The 25,213-nt window shown below is 46.3% G+C and overlaps 1 protein-coding gene across 3 annotated transcripts in view; it reads left to right on the forward strand.

The window, feature by feature from the left end:
- TENM4 (teneurin transmembrane protein 4) overlaps positions 1-25,213 on the forward strand; it is a 744,874-nt gene that overhangs the window by 11,062 nt on the left and 708,599 nt on the right. The gene's annotated exons all lie outside the window — the stretch shown is intronic.

The raw sequence follows: 25,213 nt of genomic DNA on the forward strand, positions 1-25,213 counted from the left end.
GCGGAGCACAGGCTCCAGATGCGCAGGCTCAGTAATTGTGGCTCATGGGCCCAGCTGCTCCGCGGCATGTGGGATCTTCCCAGACCAGGGCTCGAACCCGTGTGCCCTGCATTGGCAGGCAGATTCTCAACCACTGCGCCACCAGGGAAGCCCCCAGCTCACTTTTTGCCCTCTTGAAAGGTCTCCTCCCACACTTCCCCTCTTGGTAGCTTGAAAGAGACCCCAGATTTGTGGATGGCCCCGCTGCCAATCCTGATACTTTATTTCTGTGGGACCTCGGCAAGTTACTTAATGTCTCCACGCCTTAGTTTCCTTATACATAAATTGGGAATAATAATGATTATTGGGTAAGGATGTTGAGAGGATTATCATGAAAGAATGTGGCAGTTTTGTGAGTCCTTCTCATTGTTGAATGAGCATCGTTATTTCCAGAGCCTTCCAAGTAACTTCTTGAGGGTCACCAGAGTCACGAGTTCTTTTTCCTCCACTATGGGTGGTTCTCCCCGGTACTTCAGTTAAGTACTTTTTAAAGCCATGTAAGACAGTAGTCAGTGCCAATGGATTTTGGGTTGAATTCGCTGTTCGTCTCCTGGTAGCTGTATGAATTCAAGTAAGTTACTTCTCAGAGCTTTCAACATTCTTTTTTTCATTTATAAAATGGAAACTAGAAGTCTCTACCTCAAAGGGTTGGTGTGGGATTGGTGAAGCCTGTATAGTGCCTCACAGGCGGCGTCTTCTGTGTGAATGGTAGCTCTTGGCATTGCTATTTTTCCTTCCTGTTATCTCCTCGCCCACTCACCTCCTGGTCCTCTGATTCTTCCTTCCAGAGCCTTGACTGAACTGTCATCATAGTTCAGCAGTGGACATAGGTGTGCATGTGTGTGGGGGCAGTCTGGGTGCTTGGGGGAGGGTTCAAGGAACCCTATTCAGGTTTTTGCAGGTCAGACTCTGAGAAGACCTCTGGCATCCCTGCCTTCTGAACATGGAGGTGCCTGTAGCAATGGAAAAACCATCCTGGTTCTGATTCCAGCTCTGTCCCTTTGCCACACTGCACCAGCTTGGTCAGAATCATTCTCTACCTGCTTCTCTGAGCTGCCGTCAGGTGCTAGATTTCGAGTTCCAGCACAGCACCCTGCACAGTGGATCCCAGCCTTGGCTGTACTTTAGCATCACCTGGGGACTCTTATCAGTGACCAGCATCCCAGCCCCACCTCCGAGTGCCCTGTAACGGCTCTGGCTGGGACCCAGGCATCAGAGCTCTGCAAAGCTCCCCAGGTGATGCCAAGGTGTAGCCGAGACTGAGAAATGGTGCAGAGTGTAGAGCCTCGTGACATGTTTGTTTCCTCCCTTCTTCAAAGAAGTGTAAAGTGATCCTGTGTTGAGGAATTTATGTATGAGGCAGGTGACCTAATTTATGTGAGCCTTGGGACTACGGATATAGCAATCAAGGCTTCTTTCCCACCCCTTCCCCGGGCCTTCTGGCAAACTGGGGCATCTGCAAGGGTTAGAAAAGTAGCCTTGTCTCCCAGCCTATCCTCTTGTTCCAACACAGTTAAGCTCTGAGTGCTAGAAAAGGCCTAGCCCTCGCCTGGAGATGTTGTGATACTGCTTTGACCTGGTTTTGCTCCTTTTATGTTCGTTTCTGGGCAGAGCGCTATTAACTATTCCTGCACAGCTCTCCACCCAGCCAGCGGGGCCTCAGGATTCCCTGGGTAGAAAAGGGAATGCCTGACCCGTGTCCACTTCCTATAAAAGGCTAATGAGATGGAAGTAGCTCTTCAGGGTTGGTGCCAGCGTCCTGATGTGGCCCAAAGGCTTGGAGACTCCGCACTTCTGGATGGTTTCGGTGATTTTTACATCTTTTAGGTAATTAATATTTGCTTGAGAAATCCTCCTACTTGAGATCATCTCAAACCACACCCCACCCCCGTGCCCCAAGCTGGGAAAACATGCTGTGTTCTGGAGAGGGCCTTTGAAACTTAACATGCATGGGCACTGCCTGGGGACTCTTCCAAGCATGGGTTCTGATTCAGTCAGCGGGAGCGTGGGCCTGAGACTCTGCATTTCTAATAAGCCCCCAGGAGATGCTGATGCTGTTTGTTCAAGGCTCACAGGTTCTAAAACCTTGATCTTCCTTCCTGCTCCTGCTCCCTCCTCCTCCTCTCCCCAAGTTCAGGACGACCATGCGTGGAGTATCAGAGTGGAGTTCATCAGATTTGTGCGTCTCTTTGTCGGTATTGTGGTGGCCTCAGTGGTGGCAGCTGCAGGGGGACACTAGACATAGTAAACGGTGGTCATTTTCATAGTGTCACAGAAAGATTCTAGTTCCACGTGCTACATGGTCCTCTTCAGGCTCCTTTCACGTCCTCAGACTAATGAAACCTCAGGACACATTGTGGAATAGGTAGTTATTTTTATTGCTAGGATAAATACTACTTTGAAAATTTTATAACATTTATCATGTTTTTATTTAATGTGATTTTTTTTCTGATTACACCAGTAGTACCTGTAAACAACAGAAAATTTTAAAAACCTAAGATAACCCGGAGAACAAATGAAAATGACCCATAATCCTGCCATGTAGAGGTAGCTCCTCCCAGCATTTGGGTTTTCTCTCCAGTATTGAGTCTACATGTAATCCTACTCCCCCTCCCCCAAACCCCCTCCCCCGCCATTTGGAGCAGATTGTACATATTGTTTTGCAACCTTAATATATCATATTTCCCCATGCCATTAAACTTTCTCTCCAAAATGACTTTAAATAGCGACGTAGTAGTCCGTCATAAGGATATGTCATTATTTGTTTAACCAATTTCCTGTTGCTGTTTTCAGTTTTCTACCACTGTCAATAATGCTGAGATCAACATTTTAATGGGCTTGTCTGTTTATTTCCTTCAGCCCAATTTCTTTACTTGAAATCGCTGGGTCAAAGATTATGCAGCTATTTTTTTTAAGGCTTTTGATATGTGATGCTAAATGGTCCTGGGGAAGGATTGAGCCCAGTTTAAGTTCCCTCTTGTTTGCTAAGAGTTAGATCAAGGAAGTTATCATTGCTCACATTTTATGTGGGGAGCTGTCACTCACCAGCAGTGCCAGGGTATCACTGGAGACACCCAGAGCAGACGTGCCCCGCTGGCGCCCCAGCTCCTGACCAGTGTGTGTGGAATGGCATCCGTGCTCAGTGCGATGGTCATTGGGCTGTCAGGGTGACCGGGACCGCATTTTGCTTCCTGGATCTGTGAAGATGTCTGTATTTTTGAGGGAAGAGGGAAAGGGAGAAGAAAGCTACTAACACAGTGTCTCCCAAACTTTAGGCTCATAATCAAAATATATCCAGAGCCTGACCATTCCCACCACCTGCACTTTTGCCACCCTGGTCGGAGCCCCATCTTCTCGTATCTGGAGGACTGCATAGCTTCCCTTACTGGGCTCCTGCTTCTGTACTCACCCCCTTGCACTTCATTCTCAACACAGCAGCTCGAGTGATCCCATTAAGACGTGAATCAGAACGGGTCACCCCTCTGTTCAAAACTCTGTAATGGCTCCCCGATGGCCTTGGAGTAAAGGTCATAGTCCTTACACGACCTACAAAGAGCGCCTCCATGCCAAGTCTCCCCTGCATCTCTGACCCCACCTCCTGCTCTGTTGGGACACTTCAGGCCCACTCGTGCCTCAAGGCTATGACTTCTGCCTGGAGTGTTCTTCCCCTGGACATCTGCATGGCCAGCTGCCCACCTCCAAGTCTTTGCTCCTCCCTCACCTTCTCCTCAAGGCCCACCCTGACAATCCTGTTGCATTGGTGAACCCCCTTTCCTGCCCCTAGTGTTCCAGACCCCTCCTACCCTGCTGTATATTTTCTTCTTTCCATGGTGTTAAATACTATGTGTTCCGATTTTAACAAGATCACTCTGGCTGCTGTGTTAAGAATAATCTGAGGGCAGGACTGGGGTTCCAGTTCAAGGGCAGAACATGCCATACAATTTACTTCTTTGTTATGCATATGGGCTGTGGACATAAATAAAGACCGCCCAGCTGAGAGCAAGCAGAGGCTCTTTATTCAGAGCTGGCCGTAACAAGGGAATCGGCCACCATCGTGAGCCTCCGGTGAGAGTCAAAGGCAGGCAGGGAAGTGGGGAAGGTTGACAGTGAAAAAAGGGGAAGGCTTGAGGGCTGCTTTGATTGGAGGCTGTTGGCCTGAGGAAGCTGGGGGCGGGCTGTCTTCTGTGTTTGGTTTGGGAAGCATATTTGTCTTTTCTCGTTTGGGAAGCATATTTGTCTTTTCTCGTTGGTCCTGATGTGGACGGGGAGGAAAAATTAGGAAAGCTGGCAGGTTACTGACCAAGTCCTGACCATGGGGGGCTGGTTCCTACAGAGCTTGGGGGATCAGATTTCTGTTTTCGTATATGTCTGGCGGTTTTCCATTTGTCTGTTTAGCCTCTCGGGACTATGGTGCGTCTCCACGAGGCAGCCATCTTTGTGTTTTGTTCACCGAGGTAACCCCAGTGCCTAGAGAGTGTCTGCCGCTCTCAAGAAGAGCCTCTCAGTCTTTGCTGAATTCTGTGCTGCGTTTGGCTTACGTGACCTCTTGAGTCCCCACAATCCTCAAGCTGAGGTCTTGTTTGCCCCATTTTCCAGAGGAGAAAAGGGGGCTCACAGAGGTTCGACCTCTTACCCAAGGTCACCCCCGCCCCGCCACCAGCGAGTCAGGGAGCCAGGGTTCCTGCCCAGATCTACCTGACCGTAAAGGAGACGTCCGTCTGCAGGAGCTGTTCTGTAGTTAGTCCACGGGAAGTGGAGGGGTGGGGAGCTCGTCCACTCTCCACTGTGGCAGGAGCAAGATACACACCATCTTCAGATGTCTCTGAATTTTCAGCTAAAACTTTTAATAGAAGATGTGCAGCCTCTCCCGACACCTGCCTGCACTGATGACTGGTGCCTTGTAGCTAAAATTAATTAAGGTTCCTGGAAAGAGAATTTCCCTTCATAACCTACCCCTGAAGGGGGAAATAGGCTGGAAATTCATTCTACACCAGAGTTTGGGTGATTGTCTCAGGCACCAAACAAGTTTCTAAGGCCCCCACCTTTGGGCGCGCGCGCGCGCGCGCGCGCGCGCGCGTGTGTGTGTGTGTGTGTGTGTGTGTGGCGGGGCGGGGCCGGGCCGGGGATGGGTGGGTGGACTGCCTATCATTTACAGCACATTCTTGGAACTTTTCAAGTTGAAGTGTTGCCATGGTAACTCTCATGGTTGTCATTTCTTGATTTGGTGTTGTCACTCATCTCAGTTTCCCATCCCTTAATAATTGTGAAATTCAAGTTACTTGTTCAGAAGTGGACCCCAGAGGCAGGCAGGCAGGCAGAGGCCAGAGAGAGGATGTGACACGGGGAAGGCCAGCAGATGTCACAGAGCGCACAGCAGAGGGGGGTGCCAGGTCCAGCTAAGATAGGCCATTTGATCCCTACTGTGTGCTGAGCACCCCCCCCCCCCCTACTGTGTGCTGAACATTGCAGCTCTTCCGGGCTGACTTGCGATGCTCCGTTACCAACTCTATGAGCAGTGGAGCCAGGATTTGAGTCTGGATCTTTCTGCCTCCACGTCTGTGTTCTTCTACTTCACCATTCCAGCAGTCAGGAAAACCTGACCAGGACTCTGGGGCTGGTTTCTTAGGAGCTAACCAGCAATCCCCAAGGGCTCCAGAGACCAAGGTAGGCCAGAGCTGGGTGGAGAGCTGGCATCAGTTCAGCATCAGGGAGAACATCCTACCAAGTATTGCACTGCCTGTGAAGGGAGTGAGCTCCCCATCATGGGAGGAGTGCAAGCAGGGGCTGTCAGAGTATGGAGGAGAAGCTTCCTGCAGGCGGTGGGAAGCTGGACTCACTGTCCTCTTTAAAGATTCAGTTACAGAACGGCTGGCTCCCTTTGGTGAGGCTGCTCGTCTGGATCCTTGGCACGGTTATGGAGTATCCTGACTGATCAGTCCATTAAAGCTTGCTGAGTGAGCTGTAACCTGCAGTTGGTGTCATTCAGGACAGAAGGGCAGGGGAATCCACTCAGACCTAAAGGTTCTTACGATAGCCTAAGAGTATTATCAGACGTGGTGAGGTGGAGAGTCCAGGCCGACCTTGTTTAAATCCTGGCTGAGCCATCACTGGCCCACGCGTTCTCCGCTTTGGCACCATTGACTGGATGATTCTTTGTAGTGGAGGAGTGGTCCCTGGTTGAGATCCACTGCGCTAGTTTGTATGACTTTTGGCAGATTCAGTAACCTCTTAGTCTTAGTTCCTTCATCTTTAGTATGGAGTAACAGGACCTGCTTTCAGGAGGAAATGGAGTAATATTAATCAGGCCTCCAGCACAGCCTGGCACCAAGGAGACACATCTGAGAAAGAACTCTCATACCCAGGTTGTCTGGGGGAGGCAAAACAAGATTCCAAAAGAAAGAAGTGTTTGGGGTCAGACTTGAAGGGTGAGAATATGTTTTTCAAAAGCACAAGAAATATTGCGATCATATGCCTCCTCCTCCCTCTGTCCTCCGGGGCTTCCTCTCACTCGCTGATCGCTCCCCTTTTCTCTCCTGCAAAGTCGGCCAAAGAGACTCTCTGAGACCCTTGGCTCATGGAAACAGTAGGTTTGATTCTGGCCTCCCATTTAACCCTCCCTCAACCCCTGCCCCGTGCCTACTGTTCCTGGCGTGAGCATAGATTTCCCCCAAACCTGGAGCAGGCCAAGAACAGGCCCTTTTCCCTGTCTTGTTAAGTATGAATTGGAAATTGTTTCCATGTAGCTTCCCTGCCAAAAAAAAAAGCCCTGAGTAAGCGTTCAGATCTGGCCTGGAGGCAACAGGAGCTACAAAGGCAGCTGAATATTTCATGAAGACCTTTTCATACCACATGCTCTGCTCTTATGGAGGGGGTTGGGGAGAGAGCAAGCTTGGGAGTCAGGTTATCTCAGCCTGAGCCCTGACTCTTTGGTGGAGCTTTGGGGGAAGTCCCTTAACTTCCCTGAATCTCAGTTTCCTCACCTGTGAAATGTACAGGCTTTCAACTAATTAGGGATTTGTTGTGAGGGCTGTCAGAGGCAATATAGGTAAAGTATCTGGCAGGGTGCCTGGCACAGAGTAGGTGCTTAGTAAACATTAACTTTCCAGCTGGATTCTTCCTGTTTTCTTCCCAGAATATGTGCCTTTGGGAACAGCATAGTCCTTCTGGGTGACACAGGCCCGTGGCTTGGGACTCCTAGAGGGGTTAGGCTCGGGGCAGCCTACCAGCCAGCTCCTTTGCATCGGAGCTTTGGGATCAGGCCCAGCATCCTTGGAGAGCTCACAGAAGGCAAGATGTAGAGAATTCTCGCTGCTCCAATAGCCGAGCATACTGTCAATTCCAAACTAAGCCAGCCTATCCGAAGGCTGGTTTAAAATAAAGAGGTGACAAGCAAGTGCCTTCACTGGTCTTTGTTCAAAGATGAGTAATTAGAAGAGCAAAATAGAAACCTGATGAGGCTTTCCTGCTCCAGGCCCAGGCCCCAGCCTCAGGCCAGACCCTAGCCTGTCCTGTTCCTCCCAGGGAGGCAAGGTTGCTGTAATGAAAACAGGAGGATTGTGGTGTTTTGTAACTATTTTTATACCTACATCAGACTTGATGTTAATGCCTCTGAATAATTTATCATTTTTCTTTCTCAGCTGGCCTCTCCAGCAAGTTTCTCTCTCAGGGCGGAGGGAGTTGTTATACAGGAAACAATGGAGTCAGACAAACACAGACTCCAAGGCTTCTGCTTTCCTAGGGCTGGATGACATTATGAGGTATCCTATTATGAAGCAGGGGCCTCATTAAATTTACGTGGCAGGTATTCTTGTCTCCATTTTACAGATAGACAGTGGAGGCTCAGAGAGGTTAAGTAACTTACCTAAGACCACACAGCAGGAAGTGAGGGAGTCAGGATTCAAATTCAGGTCTTTCTGATTCTAGAGTTGGCTACTTCTATTAAGATGGGCTCCTTTTTCTGCTGTCCTTTACCGTGCGTGTGTGTGTGTGTGTGTGTGTGTGTGTGTGTGTGTGTGTGTATGTGTAGACTAATGCTACCTGTTAGCTTCCAGGGCATCTCATCAAATCACCCCCAAACAGTGTGCAGGTGACTGGAGGTGGAAAGAGGGACCTTAGAGGCTCAGAAATGAGAAGCCGAGATGAGGGAGTCCCTTGGTCCAACAACTGTGTATTAATGGGAAAACTGTCACTGCTTTTAACAATAGGTCCCTTCAGTGCACATTGCAGGGCCCCAAGGTATTTTAACTCGCTTTCCGTCAGCACCACCTGTGGGGTAAGAAGCCCTCCCTCGCAGTCCAGCCATCCTCTTTAAAGTGGTATCTGTACATTGCACCTCTTAGAAGGGGGTGATTGGCAGCTCTAAACCACCCCAGACAACGGGTGAGAGTGCACTCTTATCACCTGCCTCTCATAATTAAAGTCCATCATAGACTTTTAATGGGTATTTTGAAATAGACATCCAGGCTTGAAAGGAATCCTACTGTAGATGGAGATCAAGTCTCCCTGCAAAGGTACTGTCCCCCTGATACCTTTTTTTATTTCAGAGCCAGGGAAGATTACGCATTTTCCATATTCTGTTCCTTTAGCTCCTATTTAATTATTGGTGACCTGGAAATGACTCTCTTTCAAGCACTTTAAACTCTTCATTCTACCTTGGTGAAAACCCCGCTGGAATCACCATATGAACTCTCTGTGGGAGATAGGCCTCTGAAAATTAGCCAGGGACACTTATTCCAAAAGTGCCCATCGTTATGACTTCAGTAAAATGCACTGGGATAAAGCAGTTGTTAGTAATGTTAATAACAGCTGTATTTTGATAGGAAGGCACTTTATGACTGTATCAAGTGATATCACATTCCGTTAAATAAAGTACTATTTGACACGGGCAAATTCCTTGATATTAAATTCCAGAGAGCTGTATGAAATACTCGGTCTCCTTCACGTATATGCGTATGGAAGCGGCCGTGCCATTTTTTTTTTTTCTGGATGACTCTAAGAAAACTTGCAGACTCGGTAATGGAATGACATTCCAAGAAGGCTTCTTATGTGAAATAGTTTGATTTGATTTAAAATTTTATGAGCGTTTAAAAAAATGACCAGTGTGTTTTCAGAAGTCTCCGCATGTGATTTTGCAAAGGGGAGAGATGAGAGAGAGTCACATTTAAAAAATTCCTTCTGTGTGGCAGATACTTCTGTGCAGGGCGCGTCTCACCTAAGGCACACACAAGCGCCACTCTAGATATCATCAGCTGGGTTTTCACTGAAGGCAAACCTGAGGCTATGGAAAGTTAAGTAACATCCCTAAGGCTACCCTGCTGGTGGACTTAGGATTGAACCTGACTTTGTCCGACTCTGAAATGTGTGCTGTTACCTCTGCCCCATGCTGGCCTCCTGGAACAGGGTTTCAAGCATTTTTTCCATATTGGCGTGTGTGTGTGGATATATGGAAGGGCATAATAGCTTTTTTTTTTTTTTTCCATGAAGGAGAAGAACCCCATTAAAACACTGGTTTGTGTCCAAATACGTTTGAGAAATGCCAAATTAGACGGGTTAATAAACGTGTTCTTGCACTGCAGGAATTCTCAGAGCCTTGACTATACAGATGTGAATCTCCATGAGAGGGAAATAGCGCATTAAGTGTTCCTGAACTCCCAACAGAAGAGTTTAAAAAAGTGTTTGCAGAACCTCTCCTAAGAGCAGCGTTCCTTCAGAAACTCTTTGGGAAGCGCTGACTGCACGGATTCAGGAAGGGACAGGGTTCTGAGAAGTGATCAAGGCAGAACGCTGCCCCGCAAGCACTCTGGTTGCCATTCTTCTTGGCGGGCAGCAAGCCTGCCTTCTCTTCCTATTAGTCACTCAGGTAAATGGAGCGCTTTTCTGTTCCAACCCCTTCCAACCTGTTTTATCGGAAGCATCAAAGATTTAAATACAGAGAATAAGCGTTTAACTTTTTTTTTTATATGTTAAGTCATCGGGAGGGAGAAAAACTTGACCTTGTATTGTGAGGATTTGCATTGTTGAAAGAGCTAAAAGACAAAGATAAGCTTTAAAAATATATACAGAACAAAGAGAACACAATGGGTTGGAATCAAAATATTTAAATCTGCCTTATTCCATTAAGGGAACTAAAAAAAAATGGCCTCTCTCTCTCTCTCTTTCTCTCTCTCTCTCTCTCTCTCTCTCTCTCTCTCTCTCCCTCTCCCCTCCTCTCCCTCTCCCTCTCTCCCCCCCATACACACACACACATACACACACACACACACACACAGAGTCACACTGGAATTGTCACACCCCAAACTGTCATACCCAAAACCTTCCCACCCTGGATCTGGAAGGGAACTGAGGGATAATTTGGCTCACCTATGTAGCTAGAGAAACTGAGCACTCAGAGAAGGATGGACCTTGTCTCAACCCACAAAGCCAGTTAGTTCATGGGACGTCTGGCCAAGGGGAGGAGACAGGGATGGTGTCCAATATCTTCTGAACTGCTGTGTGGCAGCCCCTAATCTCTCTACCTCCTTACAACCAACCCGGTAGGAGGGCGTTAGCTTCACTTCAAGTGGAGGAAATAAGGCTGGGACGTGATCCGCAACACACCATGTATGGTAACTGGCTGTGTAGTGGCATTTGAACCCACCGGAAAGTCCATATCACAGCATCACGTCCAAATTTTGAGCTTCTTGACTGCCAATCTGATTTTACCCACCCCTGACTCACAGGAAAGAGCTGGGGATTGATGGACCCCGTTGCCTTTGAGTGAGTGAGGCAGGAGGGATCACATCCATCCCCGGGCTGTGGTCGTAGTGGGTGCCATTCTGAACATGGAGGGAGCAGTACTCATCCCCGTGGGTGTGGGCTGCGCAGCTTCCTTGTTCCCAGCTGCTCAGGTGGTTTATAAGCAGCGGGGTGAGTCACACAGCAGACAGAGACCGCTGACTCAGCACAGAGAGGGAGGTGCCCTCAGTTCTTGATTCAGGGTTGCCATGGCTCGCTGGGGGTGGTTTTGAATTCTTTAAAAAGCCAGGTAGGTTTTTATCTTCTTGACTGCTTTGGATGTGAGTTTGTTGTGAAGACAGGGGGATGGCTCAGCTGCCGTCCATGGACTTCTTTCCATCCTATGCTTCAAACGTTTATAAGCCAAGCCTGTTATAAATATGGCCTGGAATGTACACATTCCAACGAGGAGCGCTGCCGTCAGAGGTGGTACCTGGAGGGGCCTCACATTCATTCAGGTGATGCTGTCACTGCAGGACACAGGGTTGGACGCCTCCTTGGGACTCTGGGAGTTCAGGCATTCATTCACAAGTCTATCAATTAGTATTTGTCAAGCATGTGCAATTTGCCAGGCACCGTGGTTGGCCAAGTCAGGGAAAAAGACAACTGCTACCTTCAAGACACATGCCTGCGAAGGAGTGATTGAAGAAGGGTGTACATGTACAGGGGGCATACAAGAGGGCAGCCACTTCTGCACAGAGGCCATCAGGGAAGGTGTCACATAGGAGGTGAAGCTTGAACTATGTTGAAGGGTCATGAGTCAGCCAGGGTGACAGGAGAGGATGTTGTACATGGCAGGAACAGCATCTACAAATACAAACAGGAAAATGCTAGATCAAGTTATTTCAGAAGGACTTAAGCAAAAGATGTCGTACTGGGTGATGAAGTGGTAAGGGGGAGAATAGATTGCAGGGGTTTCTAATAGCCAGCATTGACCTTCAAAGCCAGCTTATAAGTGACACGGTTGACTGTGACTCATCAGATAGAAGTGGCATCTTGTAACCAATAGTTTCAGTATTCCTGGTGGTGTCCGTGTTCCGCATACTGCAGTCCCAGTATCTTTTGCTTATTTAGGGAAATCAACTGCACTTTAAAGAAGCAAATTTACCACCACTGAGAAGACTTCCCCAAAGAGATATTCTAGACCAGTGCTTTTCAGTAGAAGCTCCACTGGGACGGAACCGTTCTATATCTGTGCTCTCTAATATGGTAGCCATTTGTCACATGTTGCTATTGGGTCCTTGAAATGTGGGTAGAATAAAATTTTAAATTTTTTTTATACTTTATTATATTTGTAGTAGTTACTTATCATGCAGAATTATTTGTTATATGTATATTCTCTTTCTGTTGGGCTGGGCTGGTCAAGGTGGAGGAAACAGACAAGCTTACTGATGACGCAGTGCTATATATCATATACGCCATATATATATGATATATATGCAATGCTGTATATCATTGCTGATGCTATATATCTCACCATGTGAGATATACAGTGGGAAAAGGGCCTCCTTGGAGGTGAGCACTCCAGCCAGGGAGAATGCAGGTAAAGGGTGACTTAATCTGCCTGGGGGACACCAGGGTAAGCCTTTAGAGAGGAGAGGCCTTCTTCTTAATGGGCCCTGTGAGTTTAGGAGCTCTCCAAGTGGGGAAATGTGGAAGGACTCCCCAGGCAGAGGAGAGAGCCTGAGAAAAAGGCTGTAAGCTCTGGAAAAGTACATCCACAGGGGAAGCCGGGTGGGATGTGGTGACCTCAGGAAGAAGGAAGCCAACTCAGGAGCTTGGACTTTTTTCTGATGGTGCAAGGGAGCTATATATAGGTGATATCACATCGTGAGTATCAGCAGGACGGTCACGAGCATGGTCCGGGACGGCAGGAGATGTGAATACTGCTCTTCCAAGGGCTATGTAATTCTGCAGACATGGAACGAAAACACCACAATTCAAAGGCAAGGATTTAAAGTAAAATGCAAAGGTAAAATTTCTTCTACTTAGGTAGGGCTCTTCTTGTTACATTGTCTCATTTACTACCACTCTCGTGTTTGGTGTTTCCTGCCAATTAAGTGCAAACAGCAGTATCCCGGCGCCAGGAGGGTATTAGGAGGAATCCCACATGAGCCATCGGCAGCCCAGAGAAAGAAACTGACGTCCAGAGAGGCTAGCCGGCCTGCTCCTCGCTGCTCCTCTTTCCCTTACAGCGCGTAGCCTTGCCCTGGGTGCTAGAACTTAGTCTCTGGGCTAAGGAAAACTTCAGACACATTTCCAGCGCTTACATAAGAGTCAGCAGCTTGAAGGACACCTGCCTTTAAAGAACAAAAATGAAGCTCTTTTCAGTGATTCTGTCAGCGCACCGTAAATGTGCTCAGCACTGGTGTTCTGAGGCCAGTTCTTAGATCTGAGGCTCTCAGTTAACTACTTTCCAGATATCTGTTTTGCCTTTCATGTTATACAGTATCAATATATTGATCAGGGTCTCAGCCACAGTGTACCTTGGCTAAACTGTCCTGTGTTTCTAGCAAATAGGGAATGACTGCGTGAGGGGTAACAGTGTCAGCGTTACATTTGTCTGCAGTGCTGGCAAAATTTTTCTTTTTTTTTGTTTTTGGCCGCCGTCTGGGTATGCTCCCAAGTCCTGACTGTGCCTGAGAGATGGGATGCCAGCCCTGCACAAGAGCAGTGTAAATGGCAGGCCCGCCCTCCGGGGTGTAGAGCAGAGGTCTGGAAAGGAAACTGGCCCTGCCTCCAGCGTATCGTGGGAAATAGGCCAAACTAGCTGATCTCGCTGAGTCTGTTTCCCCATCTATGAAACTGGATGTCAATACTGTCCTCGTTCATGTGTTATGAGGGTGAGATGCTATAATATATGTAAAACTCTGAGCATCATATCTGTCACATATAGGCATACCTCACTTTATTGTGCTTCCCAGATATTGCATTTTTTTTTTTTTTTTTTTTTTTTTTACAAATTGGAGGTTTGTGGCAACCCTGCATTGAGCAAGTCTATCAGCGCCATTATTCCAACAACATTTGCTCAGTTCATGTCTCTGTGTCACATTTTGGTAATTCTCACAATATTTCAAACCCTCCACCAGCAAAAAGATTACGACTGAAAAGCTGAGAGCTCAGATGATGGTTAGCATTGTTTAGCAATAAAGTATTTTTTAATTAAGGTATATACATTGTTTTTTTAGACATATGCTGTTGCACACTTAACAGACTGCAGTATAGTGTAAATGTAATGTTTGTATGCACTGGAAAGCCAAAAAATTCATGTGACTCACTTTATTGCGATAGTCACTTTATTGCCATGGTCTGGAACTGAACCCCTAATACCTCCAGGTATACCTATAGTAGGGTAACAGGGTAACAGTTTAATACATGGTAACTAGCACTGTTATTTTTTTTTTTAATTTATTTATTTATGGCTGTGTTGGGTCTTCGTTTCTGTGCGAGGGCTTTCTCTTCGTTTCTGTGCGAGTGGCAAGCGGAGGCCACTCTTCATCGTGGTGCACGGGTCTCTCACTATCACGGCCTCTCTTGTTGCGGAGCACAGGCTCCAGACGCGCAGGCTCAGTAATTGTGGCTCACGGGCCCAGTTGCTCCGTGGCATGTGGGATCTTCCGAGACCAGGGCTCGAACCCGTGTGCCCTGCATTGGCAGGCAGATTCTCAACCACTGCACCACCAGGGAAGCCCCTAGCACTGTTATTTTTGTCAAATTTTTATATCATAGCCAAAGATTTTTTTCAATAAGCACGTGAAAGGATGCTCAATGTCATTAATCATTAGGAAAATGAAAATTAAAACCATAATGAGGTATGACTTCAACCCCATTCAAGTGCCTAAAATTGAAAAGACTGGTTATACTGAATTTTGGCGAGAACATGAAGCAACAGAAATGTAAAATTTCTGTTTCTACTACTTTGGAGAACAGTTTGGCAGCTTCTTAAAAATTTAAATGTCCCCCTGGCTTATGACCCAGTCATTCCACTCCTAGATAGGTACCCAAGAGAAATAAAAGCATATTTACATACAGAGTCCTGTATAGGCATGTTCACAGAAGCTTTACTGGTAAGAGCCAAAACCTGTAAATGACCCAAATGTCCATCAGCAGGTGAATAGGTAAACAAATTGTGGTATATCCCATACAATGAAATATTACTCAGCAATAAAAATAAAATGAATTCTTGATAAGCCCAACAACATGGATCAATCTCAAAATAATTAGGCTGAGTGGAAAAAGCCAAACAGAAAAATATGTGCTGATTCCATTTATACAGAAGTCTACAAAATGCAGAGTAATATCTTGTGATAGTAGACAGATCGGTGGTTGCCTGGAGATGGGTGAGGGGAGGAGGTTAAGGGGAAGCTTTTGGGGGTGATGGATATGTTCACCATCTTGACTGTAGTGACACTTCACAGTTTGTATACTGATACCAAAAATCAAGTTATACAATTTAAAAATGTATAGTATTGCACATCAGTTATAGCTCAAAAAGTTTTTTTGAAGTTGATGTCCACTACAAGGAAAGACAAATAACATACTCATAAACCAGAGTGTGTTTATAAAATGACAGGTTAGCTTCAGATGCTACCACAGTGAATAGGGTTGGACTCCTACTTCTACCACTTGCTGTGTGACGTTGGACAAGTTACTTAACCTCTCTGAGCTGCAGTTTTTTCATACAAAAGTGGAGTTAATGCGCCTGTATCATGCCATTGCTGTGGTATATAGAGGTCTTAGCCTAGAGTCTGACTCTATGCAGTGAAATGCCCCAAATTGCTCTCTATAATGATAGTATTATTTATTACTTTCAGGTTTGTAAAGTACTTAGCTACCTCAAACCAACAGCAAACAGTTGAAAATTCCTATGGATCAAAATGAGTTGATGTTTTGTTCTCCCTTGGGGCACAGAAACGAGTGCTTTAAATGTGCTCTAAAACAGTTTGTTCCCTTTGGTTGATTAAGCATGCTTTAATTTCACAGATACCAGTTCCTTTCAGCAAACATTCTTTGAGGGATCAGGAGGACTTCCCAAAAGAAGGGACTAATCATAGAATCTTAGAATTGGATGAGACAGGAACAGCCTCTGATCCAACACTGTTGTTTAATAGGGACGACCGTTGAGGCTGGGGAAGGAAGGTGTCTTGTCCAAGGTTACAGAGTGGTGGGGTAAGGAGTGAACCTGGTCTCCTGGCCACCCAGTTAGCCAGCTTGCCTGTGCTCCGTGGGGCCCCTAGCTCTAAGCCAGACTGCATTTCATAGATGGAACAGGGGCAGGGTCAGCTGAGGCCATGTACCAATGATCAGATTTAATGAGTTTTAAATGAATGAGGTTTTCTGCCCAAGTCAGATTCAAGGAGCTCAGGGGGCCACGGGCCAAGGTTTTGGCATTCTTTGTCCATGACCCAGGCAGGACTCTTTGTTTGAGTTCTGTCTCTCTACTCGGCCCCTCTGTCTCTGCCTCGTGTTTCAGAACCATTTATATAAGATTGCTTTGGGAATGCCTGTTAAAAAAAAAATCGAAAGCCAGTTGTGTTTTTATTGCTTGGGCCATAACATGTAGGGCTAAAAGAATTATGTCTGTTTCCAGTAGCGAACAGCTTGGAAAAGTAAATTCTTGGAGGCCCAATTCCAGAAGATTGACACGGGAAGCTTTTGACAGAGCGCCGATACCCCTCCACGTGTGTGATTCTCGGCCTCTCTTACTTGTGAACATAGGCAGTAATAAGGAACGTTCAGATGGTGCCTTTACAGGCTTTCTTTCTCCTGGTCCTTGGACTCAGCCTGTGGGGTTGGGAGGCAGGGTTGTTCAACTCCTGCGTGACTTTGAGGAAAGTGAGACCCACAGAAGTTCAGTGGCTTCTAATAAGATCACCAGCTCCTGTGCAGCAGGTTTGAACCCAAGTCTCCCAGTGGGGAATGCCAGCTCTTCACTGTTCCAGGCCAGCTTTTCTGGAATTTCTCTTAAGGCTTTGAACTCAAAGGAGGTACTTCCAGTGTGTGTTGGCAGGGGTGCAGTGGGGACGGCCAAGGGATTTTCTTCCCCTCCCAGGGCAAAGTCAAGTTGAATTTTGAAATTTGGAGATAAATTGTATGTATCTTTCTGCATCTTTTTTTTTTTTTCTCAGTTCTGTATATAGGGTGCATGAATAAGGTCTATATAGAGCCACAAGGAATTGATCATTCTTTTTCCTAAAGCATGTGCCATATATGCTTGATCTGTGTGTGTGCATATATGTAGATATATGTTTTTCTCCACTTAGCAGACATGCTACTGTTTTCTTACATATTTTAGCATGCTTCTTTTAAAAATAAGGATATTCTTCTACATAACCATGATATGATATTTATATAATACCTAAGAAAGGTAACAATACTTTATAATTGTCATCTAATGTCTAGTCCATATTCAGATTGCCCCAATTGTCCAAAAAATGTGTTCATGGCTTTTTTTTTCTCCTCAGCTAGGATCCAAATAGAATTTATGCATTATATTTGGCTGGTATGTTGAACCAACATTCGTAATAAGCAGTCTTCATGAGCTAGAATCATCTCCAAATTAGAGTGAAAAAGGCCTCTCCAGTTGAGACAGCTGTTAGGGCCTGGCCTTGAAGTTCTCACGGGAACATTTGTGCCTTCCCTCTGATGTCCGTTGACCAATCAGTGGGAGGAGCTGGAGTCGGGGTGGAGAGTCTCCGTGAGGCAGGGAAAGGCAGAGTGATCTATCTGCCTGCCAGAAGGGCTGTGGATTCCAAGGCAGCTGGAACCAGAGGGACCTGAATCCATGGCCAGTTGCTCAGGAGGCAGGAAGTTTTCACAAGACTTTGTAAACAGCCTGGAGTGTGAACCCGTGGCCGCTGGCCTCGGGGACGGGGGACAGTTGCCAGGAGGTTTGGGAACCCTATGAGGAATGGGAGCAGATTTGGAATATAAGGGGCCTGGAATATGTGTTTTTACTCTGACTTCTTTTTCTGCTTCTCATTTTATCCCTTTTGAGAATGAACATGTCCTATGGACCTCTAGAGATTCCTATTTGCTGTAGATGGATCAGATGCCTTTTAATTATGACAACATCATTAAGACATAGTATAACTGATACCTCCATAAGGTGCCCGCTGCTGGTGCGTCTAGCACTGCACCCTTGCCTTCGTTACGTAGTGACCCTGGCCCGTATCCCCCTCCCTTCTGAACTGACCATTGCATTCTCAGTGCTGATACAGCGTGTGGCTGTGGTACAGTGAAGATTCTCTTGGAATAGACCACGGTGGTCCAGAGCGATACAGGCTGTGACTAGGCAGAACACCGTGGGAGCGCATAGAAGAAGAATGAATGAGTGGAGGCGTGCATGTGTGAGAGCATAATAAATAGGTATGTTTTCCAAGAGGCTAGTACTAGGAAGTTATTGGGAGATGGGATGAGTACTTACTTATTTGATAAATACTTATAAAATGCTTCTGCAGTGGCACTTTAGAAGTGCTTTATACATAATTTTCTTACAACCCTTATGAGGTAAGGACTGTTGTTTTTCCTACCGTATGTTTGAGGAAACTGAAGCGTGGAAAGGGTGGGTGACTTGTCCCAGGTCATGGAGGTAGTTAGCAGTGGAGCCAGGACTTGGCCCCAGATAATCCAGCTCCAGAGTCCGCCCTCAGTCACTGCACTATGTGTTTGAGTGGGGTTGGATGTTCCAAGATCAGGAAGTCACTCTGATAGCCGAAAGGTGCGTAGCAGGGATGGCATTAAGGCTGTCCTGGGTGACCAGACAGCCGAGGACCTGTCACCCAGCTTGGCCGTCTTGAAGGAGCCAGACTCTCTGACAGTCCTGGGGCCTGATGCCTCACCCCCTGGTGGGTACCCTCACGGGGCAGGATTTCAGTGAGTGTGGCTATTTCTTGAGGATGCCCTTGGACTTCACCGGTCAGCTAAGTGGTTAATAGGGTTGGGAAGGCTGTGTTCTCTTGGGGTGCTCAGGAAGACTCCAGAGCGGTCGTGGTGGCTGTGCCTGTTCCCTTTCCTGACACCTCCTGATCACAGAGCCTCATCCACTGGCAGGAAGGCTGAGCAAGTGGAGCTGTGTTGTGACATGATGGATCCAACCAGAGATGCTGCTCTTCTGGGCTCCCCTGCAAAGGTGGAGTCCCCAGGCACTGGCTCCCATGGTCATGGAATTCCCTCTTGAGGATGAACATTTGTTGGTGTTTAATAATGCTGTTCAGTGTTTTGAATGGCTACAAATGCTTGTCCTTATGTGTTGGCAGAGCTGAAATAGGACCGTCAGGGAGTAGCCTTCCAGAGTTGGAAGGAAGCTAAAACATCTTCCAATCAACTCCTCTTGAGGCTTTGTTCACTTCAAGTGGACAGATCTTCCCTGAGCTTATAACAGTGCCTGGAGATGAGTGAAGGAAACCCAGGGAGCTTGCAATGTAGTGGATGCTCTTCTTTCCTGCCTTTTGTGAAAAGGAAAGCTGAGAGGGAGCGGGGCTGTGACAGAAAAACACGGGGAGAGCAGCAGCGAATAACAAGCGAGCGGAGAGAGGAAGGACCGTGTCTTCTAAGGACAACTTAGGCTCTGGGTCAGACACACTTCGATTTGATTCTTGGTTCCACTACTTATTCACTCTGTGATGGAGAGCAAATTGCTTAACTTCTCTGAGTCTTAGTTTCCTCGAATGTTAAATGGGCTCATAATACCTACTGCGGTGGGTTTGTCCAGGACACTGCCAAGGGCATTGCATCAATTTTCATTAAACAAAAGCAAGAGGAGGACCATTTAGCACAGGGATATCTATTGCTGCAAACCTCAACAGGTCCTTAGGGCGTCACTCAGTCATAGCCATGTAGTCTCTGGAGTTTGCTAGGAGCCTGGTGAAGGTAGTGATCTAGAGAGGAGTAGGCAGGCTTGCATTGCCCTAGCACTGAGGCTTTGAGCACTCACCCACCCTCTCTGAGCCTCACTCTCCCTATCTGTGAAATGGCCAAGTAGCCTACATGGAAGGGTCTGGACCTGCCTAGAAGGGCTTACTAAATGGAGGCAGGAAGTTGAAGACAATTCAGAAGATGGTGCTGGCTATGTAACTCAATGACCCCATCTACAAGTGTGTGTGTGTGTGTGTGTGTGTGTGTGTGCGCGCGCACGCGCGCGTACGCGTGTGTGTTTATACAGGGACAGGGATGATTAGCAAGGGGGTAGGGGTTGGAGGCAGCTCAGACATGGAGAGACGTGCTCAAAGAATCCCCTCTCTCTATAGAGTGTAGGACTTATTATGGAGGTTGAGAGAGAAGATAAGAGGAAGAAACGGGATGAAGGGAACTCACACTTATTAAATGCCTGCCAAGTACCAGACACTTTACTACATCTCTAAGCTCTTAACCTTTGCTGTAAATCCATTAGATAAGCAATACTATTCCTAGTTCTTGAGATGGTCTCAACGAAGATCAGAGAAGACAAATAATTTGCCCAAAATCACACAGCTCTCTGAATTTCAAACCCTTCCATGAAACCTCTCTGCTTATTCATAGATGTGTCTTAGGACAGGGCTATATTTGGGGAAAGAAAGGGAGTTGATGTTAAGAGGTGAGAGTATAATTCCTGTTTATATAAACAGTTCTAGGAGGAAGCCATTTCCAAGTGGCAAATACTATTCTTTTTAACCAATTAATGTTTGCTGAGCACCGGCCAGGCATAGTTCCAGGTGGTGGAGATGGAGCAGACCCAGGCCCTGCCCTTGTGAAGAAGTAAGAAGAGAAAGCGAATCAGTTCAGAGAGTGGTCAGGAAGGAAACGGGACGGGACGGTGTGATAGAGAGAGACTGGGGGATGGGGAGGAGGAGCTGAGATAATGTCTTAGTTCTTAGTGCTTGGGTTCTCCCCAAAGCAGACCCAGAGGAAAGGGGTTTATTTGTGCCGTGATTCCAGGAGGCATGGTGAGGGAGCAGGCAAGGGAGGAAAGCTAAGCGCAGGTACATCACTGATTGGGTCAGCACCGTGGGCAGGGTGCTCAGTCCTTCGAGGGCCGTCCGAGAGACACTGATGCACTGGCCAGACAGTTGTTCCATCAGGGGGCGAAGAAGCAGGGGTGTCCATCTACCAAGGTACACTTCTCATTGGTTGTGGATTGCTTCCAAGGATGTTAACCTCCAGGTGCTTCCACCCAGCCCTGTGCGTGGGTTTCCACTGCCAGAGAGTCCCCAGCAGAGAAACGAGGTGGGAAGCCTGTGTGGTCTGGAGACTGTCCGTGGACACAGCAGGGGGGGCCAAGGGGATCCATAGTGTCTGCTGTAGGTGGGCTGGTCAGAGAGACGGCGTGGGAGCTGAGGCATGAATAAGAGGGGCTGGCTAGCAGGGAGCCAGGGGCAGTGAAAGCCACGTGGCTCCTGGGAAACCATCCTTCCACTCTCCTTTGTGGGAGCCTGGAGTTCCAGGAGTGAAAGCTCATCAGCCATGGCCCCGCAGGTACTAATCGCAGTCCAGGCAGTTCTGCGCCGTCTCCATCCCTCTTTGGTCCCTCTTGGCTGGGTCACACAATATGCCTCACTCTTATTTAGCCAAAGAACTTACAAATGGCCTTAGAAAGACATCCCTTGTCAGATGATTTAAGTACCACTCCATCGCACCAGGATCTGCCTTTAAATGTTTCAAATACTCGCCAACAGCTTGAAAAGGTGCCCCAGCACACCCTCCACTCCATTCTACCACTGGGCTATATTTAGCCCCAAGGCCAATTTCCAGCCTTAATATATTCCACTCTTTCTGGACGAGAAGCTCACAACCAGGTTTGTCTCTGTGAGTTACTATAAAACCAGCAACAAACAACACACACGCGCACACACACACACACACACACACGTACACACAATATTCCCCACAGACAACACTTTACAGATCAGGCAGAAGAAGATAAAAGGACTACTTAACACTTCCCATTTATTCCATTCGACGGCAAGGTGCTTTATAAAGCCCAAGCAGTTATATTGTTATTTTATAATTATTAAATCTGCAGTGAGCCCCAGGAAAAGCCCAGATGCCTTCAGGTCCCTCTGGTTTTGCCTACAAGCCATCCATGAAGTCTTCTGTGCGATGCTACCACTACCTCTTGTGGCGGCTGGGCAAGAGTGGCCCTTCTTTTAACCCGCTGGCATTTGGCTTTGATGGGTTTCCCACCACATATATCTTCCTTTCTGTATCGGCCAACATCCTCTAACGTCATTATGCATAGAAGAGACGAATGTGATTATGTGGGATGAAATATTACTATCCCCCGAAGTGCAGTTCTGTTCCTTTCTCTTTTCATACCAGGTATTTGGCAGATTATATGCCAAATTTCATTTAATATAATCCTCACAATGACCTTATCCAATAGTGATCTTCTCTTTTAGAGATGAAGAACTTAGCCTCTGTGACTTGCCCAAGGTTACACGTAAAGCAAGTGGAAAAGTCAAGATTCGGACCCAAGTCTAATTGTAAAGCCCATGATCCCCACACCAGGTGATTCTCAGAGTGTGGTCTCCAGAGCAGCAGAATCAACGTCACCTGAAATGCACATCCTCAGGGTCCCCTGAGACCTACCGGATGGGAGACTGTGGGCTGGGGTCCAGCACTCTGTTTTAACAAGCCCGCCAGGTGGTTCAGGTGCACTCTAAAGTTTGGAAAAACACTGTCATTGACCATTTTTTAACTGCTAATGGATGCTTAAACTAGAGGTTAAACTTTGAAGGAGCTTTGAAATTCCCCCTCCTCTTTGGGTATCATTAAAGTGAAGAAAATCCTAACATTTATTTTTCCTTTTAGTAAGCTTGCGTTTCAAATTTGGAAAGATTTAAACTTTCAGCCAGCTATCTGAATTTGTATCTAGGTCTCACCATTTATTAACTATGTGATTTGGGGAAACTTTTTTAACCTTATAATCCTCGGCTTCCAAGTCTGTACATAATAATAATCCTTTACAGGAATCTTGTGAGGATTAAATGTCAGTGTCTGCAGAAGTGTTGAGCCTAATGCCAAGTGTATCATAAGGGTCCAATAAATATTAGCTAATTGTTAATAATTGTATGGTTGGCTTGCTTGTGTTAACTATTGTTAGTAGTAATATCTAAACTGTGTAATGCTTTTAAAATTGTATCCTCCATTTAGAAGTTCAGCATAGGTTTTTTTTTTAAACACTATAAATTTATTTATTTTTATTTTTTTAAACATCTTTATTGGAGTATAATTGCTTTACAATGGTGTGTTAGTTTCTGCTGTATAACAAAGTGAAGCAGCTATACATTTACATGTATCCCCATATCTCCTCCCTCTTGCGTCTCCCTCCCACCCTCCCTATCCCACCCCTCTAGATGGTCACAAAGCACCGAGCTGATCTCCCTGTGCTATGCAGCTGCTTCCCACTAGCTATCTATTTTATGTTTGGTAGTGTATATATGTCCATGCCACTCTCTCACTTCATCCCAGCTTACCCTTCTCCCTCCCCGTGTCCTCAAGTCCATTCTCTGTGTCTTCAGCATAGGTTTTATAAAACAGTTTTCTGTAGCTAACTTGAGTGATATTTTTAAAGCCTGCCATTCTTATGTTTGAATCTTAGCAATTAGTATGGTTATCAGAGAAACTGTCTAAAAGCATCAGTGTTCCCATTAAAAATCATTTATGGAAATCTGACACATAGTAGGTGCTCATCCATGTTTGTAGAGTAATGAATGAATGATCAATCCACAGATGCTACTCTAAATCTGAACATTGCCCACACACAGTCAGTTTGGGGGACAGAGGCTGGAAGTTGTCTCCTGTTCTCTATTAAAAGCCCAGCACACAGGGGAAGCTGGCTCGGAAGTAAATGGTCAATAATTCCTGTTGATTGAATTTTTTTAAAGAAATGCTTGTATCTTTAATCTCTTCTATCACAACATGCTTTGTGATCTTATAAGCACAAATCAAAGGAAAAGTATATTTTTCTCCCTATATACTCTCCTGCCTAACATTTTTTTTAAATGAAATTTTCAAAGAGTGATCAAATAAGACTTAGGAGCCAGGAAACCTGGATTCTTGGTTCTGCTTTCCTGCCGGCTTGGCTTGGATGTGACAAAGGCCTGTCACTGAACTCTCAGCATCTTTTGTCCTGTGTAAGTGGAGAAAGTTGGACTAGATCAGTGTTTTCCACTGGGGGACCAGTACCAAATGGTTGTAGGTGTGTTACCGAAGCAGAGTGTTAAATAACATTGAATCACATGGTGAGAGAGTCCTATTTCAATTCCTGTTCAATCTTTGTGATTGAGTTGAGGAGAGAGCCTGATTGTGGTGCTGGTAGGTATTAAATACCTTGGATGATGCTTGCTAATCTCCCATTTTAACAAAGGTCTGGGTCTGGATAAGGAGGCAACGGTCTTTACTTGATTTTGTACTCATTGTGTTTATTTTTAAGTTTTCTCTTCTATACATGAAGAAATGGTTGTTTTTTTTTGTTTGTTTGTTTTTTAAATTTATTTTTATTTATTTTTATTATTATTTTTTTGGCTGTGTTGGGTCTTCGTTTCTGTGCGAGGGCTTTCTCTAGTTGCGGCAAGCGGGGGCCACTCTTCATCGCGGTGCGCGGTCCTCTCACTATCACGGCCTCTCTTGTTGCGGAGCACAGGCTCCAGACGCGCACGCTCAGTAATTGTGGCTCACGGGCCTAGTTGCTCCGCGGCATGTGGGATCTTCCCAGACGAGGGCTCGAACCCGTGTCCCCTGCATTAGCAGGCAGACTCTCAACCACTGCGCCACCAGGGAAGCCCTGTTTTGTTTTTGTTTTTGTTTTTGTTTTAACTTAGCATAACGAGATACATTTTCCTTTTTTTTGAATAAATGAATTCAAGAGACAAAAAGTAAGTTGAGTAAAAAAAAAAAATTAGGTTAATAATAGTGCAGGTTGCCTGAAAGTGTGGTAGAAATCACAAAAATGGAGCAAGAAGGTTGGAACCTAGATGATGGCCAACAGGCCTTGGGCTCTACCTGTCAGGAGTCGGTGCAGTGAGGAGGGGAAACTTCCTTTGTGTCAAGACTCTATGCCCGTGCAGTGCGGTCAGGCCAGGTAGGCTGGGGGGCATCGGTCCTGGAACAGTGGGGGGACCAGAGCCACCAGAGTGAGCCCACCCCACTCAGGAGATTAGGGTCCTAGCTCTGGGGTGGAGCCAGGGGTGTGTATTTGGAGAAACCTCCACAGATGATGCTCTTACCAGGCAGGGTTCCAGATGAGGAAATGGGGTTCAGTGCACGTCGAGGATACAGAAATCCTTAGGAAAAAAGCAGAAATGCAGAGGAAATGGATGGACAAAAATGTTCAAATATTTCTTATTCATAAATAATATAATATTATTTATATATTTTATTTATATATTATTTATATACACAAAGGACTGGAAAGCCCACACCT

Source organism: Balaenoptera ricei, chromosome 8, assembly GCF_028023285.1.
Source record: "Balaenoptera ricei isolate mBalRic1 chromosome 8, mBalRic1.hap2, whole genome shotgun sequence".
Taxonomy (NCBI): domain Eukaryota; kingdom Metazoa; phylum Chordata; class Mammalia; order Artiodactyla; family Balaenopteridae; genus Balaenoptera; species Balaenoptera ricei.